The following is a 10,097-nucleotide window of genomic DNA, read 5'->3' on the forward strand; positions in this document are numbered from 1 at the left end:
TCAAATTTGCCCTTGGTTCTAATTTTTGAAAAATCCGTAGAAAACTATGAGGAAAAATCAGATTATTTGAAGAAGAGGAAGGGAAGCAAAATCTACTTTGACTTTTAAATCTGACTTCCCATTACATCATGTCCAAGGTCAGCTGAATCTGTGAATTTGTACATCCTTTTTCTCAATACTGTTTTCCACTTGCTTTTTTAATGACTTTTTTTTTCTTTACCAGGTTTTGTTCATCTGGAAGAAACAGAAAGTTCTTTCTGAGTCCTACCTTAGGAGGCTGTGGCTGACTCAGATAGCTGGGCCCAACATACCCCCAGAACAGAAGGCCCTCCACTGGCCACAGCCTCAGAGCTTTAGAACACTTAGATGCCACAGAAATACTAAAGGAACACACTTAGTAGAATTCTAACGCAGTCAAGTGAATATTATATAACTCACACAATACTGGCTCTACTTATAATAAATATGGAACATGGTTTAGAAAAGTTTACTATAAATATTTTATTAAAAATGAAATCGAACATGCTTATCAAAGAAAACAATTTTTACCAGAGGTACTTTATTCAAATGCATATAATCTTTTGTACCTGTAAACCTTGAAGAAAAGAAAAGGTACATACTCATTAATGAACATATCAGAGTTCATTGATATGGCTTCACTGAAGTATATTTCTCAGTTATGTGGGTAAATCAATGTTTGGAGAAATACAATGACTATCAGATGCATGTCATTGGAAAAGCAAAAATAACCATCAGCGTATGTGGATGAGATGTGATGCAGCAGGCGAAAAGTGAGAGTCCAGCACTTCCCTGTACACCCTCACGAGCCCTGAGAAAGCCCGTTGGCACAGACCAGCTTATTTCCCGTAGCTTCCTTACCTTAAAAAGGCAGGAAATTGTATTTGATTTCTAGCTTTCACCTGCTCTGTGATTATACGTGAGAACACGACCAACCTGAGAGTAGAGACCTAGTTTATTTTGACCCTCCCAATGTTTTGAACACACATAGTATTGTAATGACACAGTTAGAAGATAACTTCATTTTTTATTACACTTAAACTAGAGATTTAAACAACCTTAAAAAGCAATATATGTAATTATTTGTACAGCAATTTTCAGATCACAAAATCATGTTGGCTATTAGGTTTTGAGTTCCTTCTAAAAAGTAATCATGGCAGTGCCTACTAATATTCTCCCAAATATTAAAATTTTAAAATCATTGTTTTACGAAAATACAATATTAAAATTATGGAACTACCACTGTACATGTAGGTGTAGGTATAAGATGAAATTTTTTTATTTCATTTTTCAAATTTTCTCTTTTATACAAGAAATACCATATTAGCATATTTCCCTTTACTTATCAGAGACTGTCTCCTAGATACTGAAGACACTGAAAACATTTTAATAACAGACAAAGTGATTTTCCATTTTAATCCTTTTCCAGGAGAGCCAAGAATCGTTATTGCTTTAATGACAAGCCTCTTGACTCTGCTGTGAGGAGGGTTGGTGTTTTCGTGGTATCTTGTCCACTGGGAGGTGGTCACTGACACTATGGATCAGCTGGTGGCATCCGGAGTGGATTGCAATGCAGAACAAATGCAGGCTGAGCGCATGCCCTCCACAGGTCCAGCCAGCTCTGCTGCCACTAACAATTACAGAGGACAAGAGCACAGACCTCTGAGCAGTGGGGACGCTGACCCGAACATGGCAGCTCATTTGGACCACACTTATTCAATACAGAGCTGCACTGTAATTTCCCCTCTATTGTTATCGGTGAGCGTTTACACAGTCTCACCTTCATTATGTCCCCCGGCCGCCAGCACTGGCTGTTTGTCACCTCTATTGATTGCACTCAAACTGCAATTTACATGAATTGCTGGCAGCTCTTCTCAGAAAATCCTATGTCCCTCTGATGAGTTGGCGGCTGGTTTCTGAGGACCAGCAAATACCGAGTGTCCCACGAAAACAACATGACCTGAAATAGCTCTGTGTCACCTTGGTCCACAGTCTGGCTGCTCCTAGACCCGCAGATGATAATGTGCCATGGCCAGGGGACGCAACTTAGAACTCTGAATTTCACCGAAGTTATGAACTATGTGGTTGAAAACTGCCTGTTCACCAAGGTAATATTAAGCCAGAAGCTCAGGAAAGTAGATGTTAAAAACACAACATTCCCTGGATTTTTGTGTAGCAACAGAATTAAGTGCAAAGCAGTTGCTCCCAGAGAGTGTTTATGAGTAGATTTCACACAATTAAAGGAGCATAGTGATCACAGCACTAAAAGATGAATATGTTCTGTCCCCAGATAAAGAAAACAACTAACAGCACATAGCCAAGAAGTGACTCAGCTGAGACTTGAACTCAAGGTTGCTTAGTTCAGGAGGGCATGCTCTGTCTAGACCCCCATATACAGCAAAGTGTACACATCTCAGTGGGACTGCCATGCTATACCACCTTCGCGTCTCTGCTGCACTTATGCATTCTTGGGTGACGTTCTTAAATAACTTCTGTTTTCTCCCTGCACCCTCTCGTCATCTGAGACTGCAGTTCTCACTCCATGGTTTTTCTCATATCTCCTTTAACAAGAGTGCCAATCAAGGAAGGATCTATGAAAATACAGAGAGGAATTAATAAAGTATTGATATGATCTTATGTCTCATCTTATTCTGGTCCAAAACTGTACTCTCTGGAAAGGGAAATACATTTAGTCATTTAATATCTGTAGTGTACAATAAAAGGAAGGAACCCAACCTTTGCAAGGTGTGGCCAAAGCTTCCCAAGGCATGCAATGGATATGAAAGTTGGATTGTCAACACTCCAGTCACAGGACAGGAGAGCCCTGGACTTGTTTACCATCACTCAGCACTTAGGTACCCCTCAGTTAGTGTGTGAAGCCCACCTTCTGACCCTAGGTGATGATTACTAACACGCTCCCTCTGCCAATGAGGAAAGAGAAGTCACAGGTCAAATCCACTGGATCTGTCCTCTGCCCACCCGTGCACTTTTCACAATGCCGGGCCATCTTCTCTAGGTGTAAATGTGTAAGTCCATCATTGCCAGTGACCTATAAGGTGTTTGGGGAGACAGCTGGCTTATTTCTTATTGCCTGCAAGCAGATTTCCACTGCTCCAGTAACTTTCAAAATGTTAAGTCCTTTAATCCTCATCATAATACTTTGAGGAAAAACTGCTTTCTGGAAAGCAGAAGGTCAGGTCAGGGTCAGGGGCCTTAGTCTTCATTGAGATCTCCCCCAGGTAGTGAAGTTTTGAAGTTCTGGATTGATGTATAAATAATTTGCCTGAGCACTAAAAATATGAACATGAAAGCATGGCAATAAATTTGAAAGGACCCTGAGCCCTAGAAGGATCACTTCATTCTCAGAAAATGCTACAGGAACACCAACCTGTGTAAGAAAATTATAAAGCTGAAAGGCCAGAACTCTGACTGGGCTTGCTAGAAAGAAGCTGAGAAGGACTGCTTCACCGGGAGATTTCAATAAGTTTCCTTTCTTTCTTGCACCGTCAAACACGAGGGAGAAGCCAGTGAAAGGGTCCCCACCGCTGCTGTGGTTGCCCTTTGCTTTGCTGTCCCCTCTGTGAACTTGGCGGTATGCTATCTTGTTCCATCTTCATTGTGCTTTCCTGTTTCTTTTGCAATATGTTGGTGGGTGCTGCTGTTATTCACAGAAATGAGTGACTCTCGGATTATATTCCTCATGTATAATAATGTTAAAAGGAAGGGTTGTTCTATAAGGGTTCATGGTTTTGATTAAAGAGAGAATAATACTGCATTTCATGGAATTTAGATAGGTAACTTACGGTCTTGAATTGACACATGATAGCAAAGCCACCCTCTGAGAAAGACCACACTGTCACATACAGTTTGCACTGTTCTGATCTAGTCTAGTAGCGTTTCTTGCTAAGTGTACAAGTTCATCCACTGCCAATGACAATGGTGAGATATTTTGGGAGATAACAATTAGTTTGAATTATTTTCTTAAGTCTTTCATGAGAACCACGTTTACTGAGGGAAGGGATGATAGTGATTTCCCCACTGGGGAGATTTCCTGCCTCTGCTCCGATGGCCAGTTTTACTCATATATAGGCTCATACAGTCTAGACAAAGAGAAGGGTCTTTGAACAAAGACTTTGCAACCCTTAACCCAATTAGGTGCAGATCCCAGTGGAGGACAGCAGGCTCTCTGAGCAAACACCACGTTTGTCCAGTTCTCCAGTCTCCACCCTGTTAAGAACCCATGTCTATGCTCCTCTTAAGACTTTGCCAGCTTTTTCTGTCCCTTCTGTAGCCCAATGCACGGACTTATAATGCACGTTGTTTAAACTGACGCCATAAGTAGTGAAAAGACCCTGGCTCAAACCACTTAAACAACGTGACAAACAGCTGTGCGTTCATTCCTCCATATGTGATCAAGCTGGCCAATGTAAGGGGGAAAATTGGTAAATAACACATTATAGTTTCACAATATGCACATACAGCCTATGTCTCAGATACAGGGAAAATCAAGAAAACCAGAAGAGGAAACAAAGTGTTTAGATTTTAAACATCAGGAGGGAAAATTGAAATAAATTCATTACATCAGCTTATCCTAGTTTAAGAACCAGAAATATATTCCTGAGAAGCTGCCATCCTTTCCTTTCAATTTATTACATTGATTAACATCCCAAACCATTAATTCCTTCTGTGTTTTGCTTCCTTCCTTTCTTCATGCTGTCACACAGCACTCTGGGGATGTGACACTGTCCATTTTGAAAATCACTAGATTCCATGAGATTTGGAAAGTATGAAAAAAATTAACTCTTTCAACTGCATTTGTTTAAGAGATAAAGGGACATCCAGGGTAGGCTGTGCATTAATGGGTTTTAAATAGTGATAATCTTTATGATTCAATAAAATATTAAGTTTTCACATGAAACCAGCAGCCAAGGCTATTTTAAATGTAAATGTAAGTAATTGAATCCATCCAGAATGTTGAGAAGGATTATTCCTTGCCACTATTTCTCATATCCTGCACAAATATTTAGTAGTAAAATATCATACTTTACTCTATCAAAAGGTCATGGTTATCATAAAATACTGATTGTGCACATTGCCCCTGCAGCTGGGAGAACTATCTCGAGAATGACCTGATCCTGTAGGATGAAATGGAATCAGCTGTTACAATTAGCCTTGAGAAATGATTGATAACTCAAGTTCACCCGCAGGGCACAAGCCATGGGCCTGTGAGCCCACAGACTCATGAGATGTCCACCTGGGTTGTTTACATCCCAAAGATGATCTTGATTTTAACATTGTTTTCCTGGCTGCAAGCAAGTCAATGATTAAAATCAATGTACCATGTATGTTGAAAAAAAAGAAAAACAACAATTGTTTTATGTGACTCCGGCACTTCAGGGTCCCTTCACAAAGAGCATAATTGTTCTTATTTTATCTTCGTAGCAATTCTGTGCCATCATTTTCCCTCATTCCAGACATACTATAGATGCAAAGAGAACTTCGGGTCTCAGCTTATCATTATAAATATAAGGCATTATTCTCTTCTAACTCTATTTTGCAAGTAGTGCCCTTTAGACATGAATACAGAGCTTGAATAAGTTTTCTCTTGAAGATAGGAAACATATTTGGGGAAATTAAAATTTGTGTGGTATTTGCCAGTAAAGATCCCAAATGCCTAAATTATTTTACCTATGATCTCTTTTTGGGTTGTTTTATGGAAGCAATCAGCGTCCTGTGGAACTTTGAAAAAGACACATTGCAAATCTAGCCTACGCCACGTCCACTCGAGAAATTGTTAAGTATGCATTTGGTGTTCTCAAACCATAGGCATGCCTCAGAGAAAAATAAGAGAACAAAGGGAAATAGGACAATTTTAGTGAGACCATTGTACAAAGAGCATTTTCAAGTTCAAGACTTTTCTCTGCTCCTGGGATGTCTCCACTGTCCCTCCCTTCCTACCCTACTTCCATTCCTTTCCATGAGACTGTGAACAAGAATGTGTTTAGTATAGTAGATGTTATCTCAAAATATCATTTTGCAATACTTTCAGGTCTCATGTCCAAGCTCTTTGATGTGAGTTATTTAAATTTAAGAACAATGGTAGAAGATGAAAGACTAAAAACGCCCTCTTGTACTATTTCTCTGTTTGTAAAAAAAGTAATAACTTAATGTCATATGTGATAATATAGCAAGTCAGGGAACATAAACATATCCAGGGAAATCTTTCTTCTATTATTTTCCACCTAATGTAATTATCTAACAGGGAAAGGAACATTAAATAAAATCTGGTTTGAAATGAATCAAGCTTATTTGTGTCGGTTTTGCTATTCCTTCTTTTATGTTAAGTGTTCAGAAGACATTATAATGAATTAAGAACTGGAGTTACTGCAAGTTAGCACTAACCATCAGGACTCTGAGGATGTGTCCCTAGTTTTAGGCAAATCAAGGAGTCCAAAGGAAAGCACTTCAGAGGAGGAGGAACGGGACTTGAACTGGGTTAGATGGTGCCCTCGAACTAATTGTGCCACAGTACCTTTGGTACCTTGGTTCACCAACTTAATTTTTTCCACAGTTCTGTTTGCAAACCAAGTTAGATGAGAACCAAATCAAATTCAATGATTAGGTTCAATGTTGATCTTATGGGGAAATTTGATTCAGTTCTTGTCCAGTTCAGTTTTCAACCTTTATCTAGAGGCACTACTGTGTTTTGTGAAGTGTATGCTTTGGATCTCTCTTTTGCAGGAATACAAGGCCTGATGAGCTATATGAACCGAGGGTATTTCTCACACATGTTCTCTTTTGAATACATTGGAACCTTATGTACTGGTCTTCTTTCTACCAGCAAGTAGTAAATGCCATATGAGTCGAGACTCATACACTCCATGCCCACAGGATTTCAGTGGAGAAACAGGGAGGTTGAGGGAGAGAAATATAGATTCTGTATCCTTGAGACTTAGAAATACAGTTAAAGAACGCTGTTGTTGCCATGTGTAGTAGCAATGGAAGTCACAGTCAGTGTGCCTAGCCAGGATATGCATGTGCTCACACACACACACACAATATTTATGTGCATTTATATATAATTTCTATTTAAATATATATATTTCTATATTTCCATCTTTTATACTGTATTCACATATGTAAACTTGCTGAAGCTCCGAGTCACTATTTAATATACTTTTCTCTATTTCATGAGGGCTTATAGAAGTTCACAAAATTAAATGGTTTCAAACTCTAGAATAAACATCAGTGGAGCACCCTGACAGAAAGTCAAGACTGTAGAGTCAAGTGGTCTGCTTGTGATCCTGACTAAAATCCCACGTGACTTCTGGAAAGTTCCTTACGTTTTCTGAACCCCAGCTTCCTTATCTCTCAGGTGCCTATCATTTCATTTCTGCTGTTCTGCAGGTGCTGTGAAAAGGAAATGATAACTACCATGAGATCCAAACTTTGTGCTATGCCTTGAGCAGGGCAAGCACGTGGCGAGCACCATGGCACACGGGGCAAAAACCCTCGCACTCCAGGCTGAGCGTGTGCGGTGGTGAGCTAAGGAGATATAAGGAACAGGCAAAAGCTTCATACAAACAGTGCCGAGCATTACAATACGGTAAGAGCAGAGGGGAAAACCAGGGGGTGCTTCAAGTGAGTCCAAGCAAAGAACCATCCGACCTTTATTAAAGAACCTCTTCCCTGGCACACATGTACCTGTCCCACAGGCAAGCCAAGCACTTACTCCTGCTCCTTGTCCACCTCTGCAGCTGGCCGCTTTGCACTGGGCTGCTTTTGGACCAGTCCAGTTTCCCCGTGCAACTTCTCTGCTGGTTCTTCTGTCTATAGGAGGAATGGGAACTGGGCACACGCTAGTGTAAGATGCATCAACAGTGAGCCCTGATGAGCAATGGGGCGAGACTGGCTTCCGATTCTAATGCCACTTCCAACTGCTGTTCATCATGCCAGGCTGCCAAGCTGTGCTGAAGTGGTCTAGGGAACAGATGCAAAGCAAAAGGCTCATCAGAAGAAGGGCAGATTATCAGCACTGCTCACTGCAAGTCCTGCCTGTGGCAACAAAAGGAAACAGGTCTGAGTGGGCTTGCCACTGTGCGCTACTTCTTTAAAACCTCTGCTCCTAGGGTGAGAAACACACATTCTGCCACTCTGTCCTTACATTACGTAGCGTACATTATACCATGCAAAATAACATGCAGAACACAGCGCCTATCTCTGTTAAAAATATTTGCACGGATTATACACAAAATAAACACATTGGCAAATGTCAAGAAACAAAAAGATTGTCCAGAATTTTGACCTGAACTAGCTTTCAAATTGGGATCAAAACTGGGTGTTAAAATACAGGTTTCAATTTTGTTCTTCCATTCCACAAAGTCAGAAGAAAACTGTGAGTTAGAGGTGCTATTTTCTGCCTGCCCTACCTACTGTCCTAATAAAGCAAGCATCAATATATATGATGTCTTTGCTCTGTGTGATGATGGGGCTATGAAAGAACCATTAATAAACTTCAACAGCCTAGTGGTGATGAGGCCTCAGCTTTCAGTCTTGTCTGAAACATCTTCCTTTGGTGACTCAACTCTGTGATGGGTTTTTCACAGATATGTAAGTAGGACAGTTTTGGATTAACACAGGCATATTGTGTGATGCTCAGAAATTTCACCAGCAGAGTTCTACAGTGTAGTTCAGGATATAATCTAAGCTCTCAAACATTGTAGGTTAGGTTGACAATCCACATACTTTTCCCACATTCACTAGAAATTATCAGCATCATTAAGCTCTGTTGCCAGTGGAATGAAATTTTTGAACTCACCACAGGAGAGAAATTGTAGTCACATGTCTGAAATGAGCCAGAGAGTTAAATATGCTGAAAGAAAATTATGCAAACCCTGTATCTCTGAGGTCTACCTGTAAGATTCTTTCAGAAGTATTTGCTAGATCAGTTTAATAGACAATCATAGAATGGTTATGTATGACTACTGTTTACACTAATTCAAAAATATAAAGAAGCTGTGAAGTAGCTTCTGCTCTTCCCACTTCACAGATGAGGAAACTTAGGTGCAGTTTAAATACCTTGTCCAAAATCCCGCAGTAGAGCTAGAATCTTATAGTCCCTCTGTCTCTCTGCCTTTCTCTCTCCTTCTCCAGCTCTCATAAAAACTGAGGTATGTTCTGTCAGCTTAGCATATAACAGCACATGGAAATTCTGTTCCCAACAATCCCTAGAAGGATTCCTTTATTTAATGTAAGGAAAATTATCTGGAAATTTATAAAACCATAACGATCTTGTAGAGAAATATGTAAGGAGGGGATAACAGAAATATGAATGTCCATTTCCACATGAACATGTTAACACATGTTCATAAATTTTAGAGCAGCTTATATGATTTAAATACAAGACTCAATGAGGACTGCTGGATTATGTTCCTTTGTATATTTTATGTTAGAGTTTTGATTTCATATGTATAGTCTTGAAACCTGGATATCCCAGGAAAAAAAATGCTCAAAACTATTTGAATGTGCAATCCACCTGCTGGTAAATGTTACATTCTTTCATCCAAGTGTTACATGTGGCAATAAAACTATCAGATGAGTGCCCTGTCTACCTGTCACGTCACTGTTCCCTAAATAAAGGAACACATGAGAAACCTCGCCGTACGATTCAGGCTCAGAGCGTCGCACCTCTGCCTGTGTACAGTATTTTCATTGGCAAAGGAATCAGCCTAGGGATGTAAAGGGGATAAAAACAAAACAAAACAAACAAGCAAGCAAGCAGACAGATACGCAGGCTCTGAGAAATAGATACCCGCGACGAGGCTGTCTCCCAGGGAATCGCCAGTCTCAGCCCCTTTCTGAGGAAATGAGGTCTTCACATTTCTGAGAGTTAGTTCCCGGTGCACACAATGAGCGCCGTGACGGATTAACTAGCTAAACACTGCGAGGTTGGAGAACGCAGGCTGTGCCTCCGCCTGGGCACCCCGCGCCGCCGAGTGGGGCGGCAGTGCCATCCGGGACGGGGTCGCTCCCGCCCGGCCCTCGGGCTCCCGGCAGAGGGGGCGCCGGGCGTGGCGGTC

At 40.7% G+C, this 10,097-nt stretch overlaps 1 long non-coding RNA gene across 1 annotated transcript; it reads right to left on the reverse strand.

Annotated features, from left to right (window-relative positions):
* Window positions 1-559: 559 nt before the first annotated feature.
* Window positions 560-10,070, reverse strand: LOC106148409. The gene is made up of 3 exons (XR_001233832.1): window positions 9,830-10,070; window positions 7,751-7,998; window positions 560-2,609 (listed from the first exon to the last, which is right to left on the reverse strand). It is a non-coding gene; the product is annotated as an uncharacterized LOC106148409 (long non-coding RNA).
* Window positions 10,071-10,097: the final 27 nt, after the last annotated feature.

The sequence above is a fragment of the Chinchilla lanigera genome, unplaced genomic scaffold (assembly GCF_000276665.1).
Source record: "Chinchilla lanigera isolate Chin_1 unplaced genomic scaffold, ChiLan1.0 scaffold00020, whole genome shotgun sequence".
Classification (NCBI taxonomy): domain Eukaryota; kingdom Metazoa; phylum Chordata; class Mammalia; order Rodentia; family Chinchillidae; genus Chinchilla; species Chinchilla lanigera.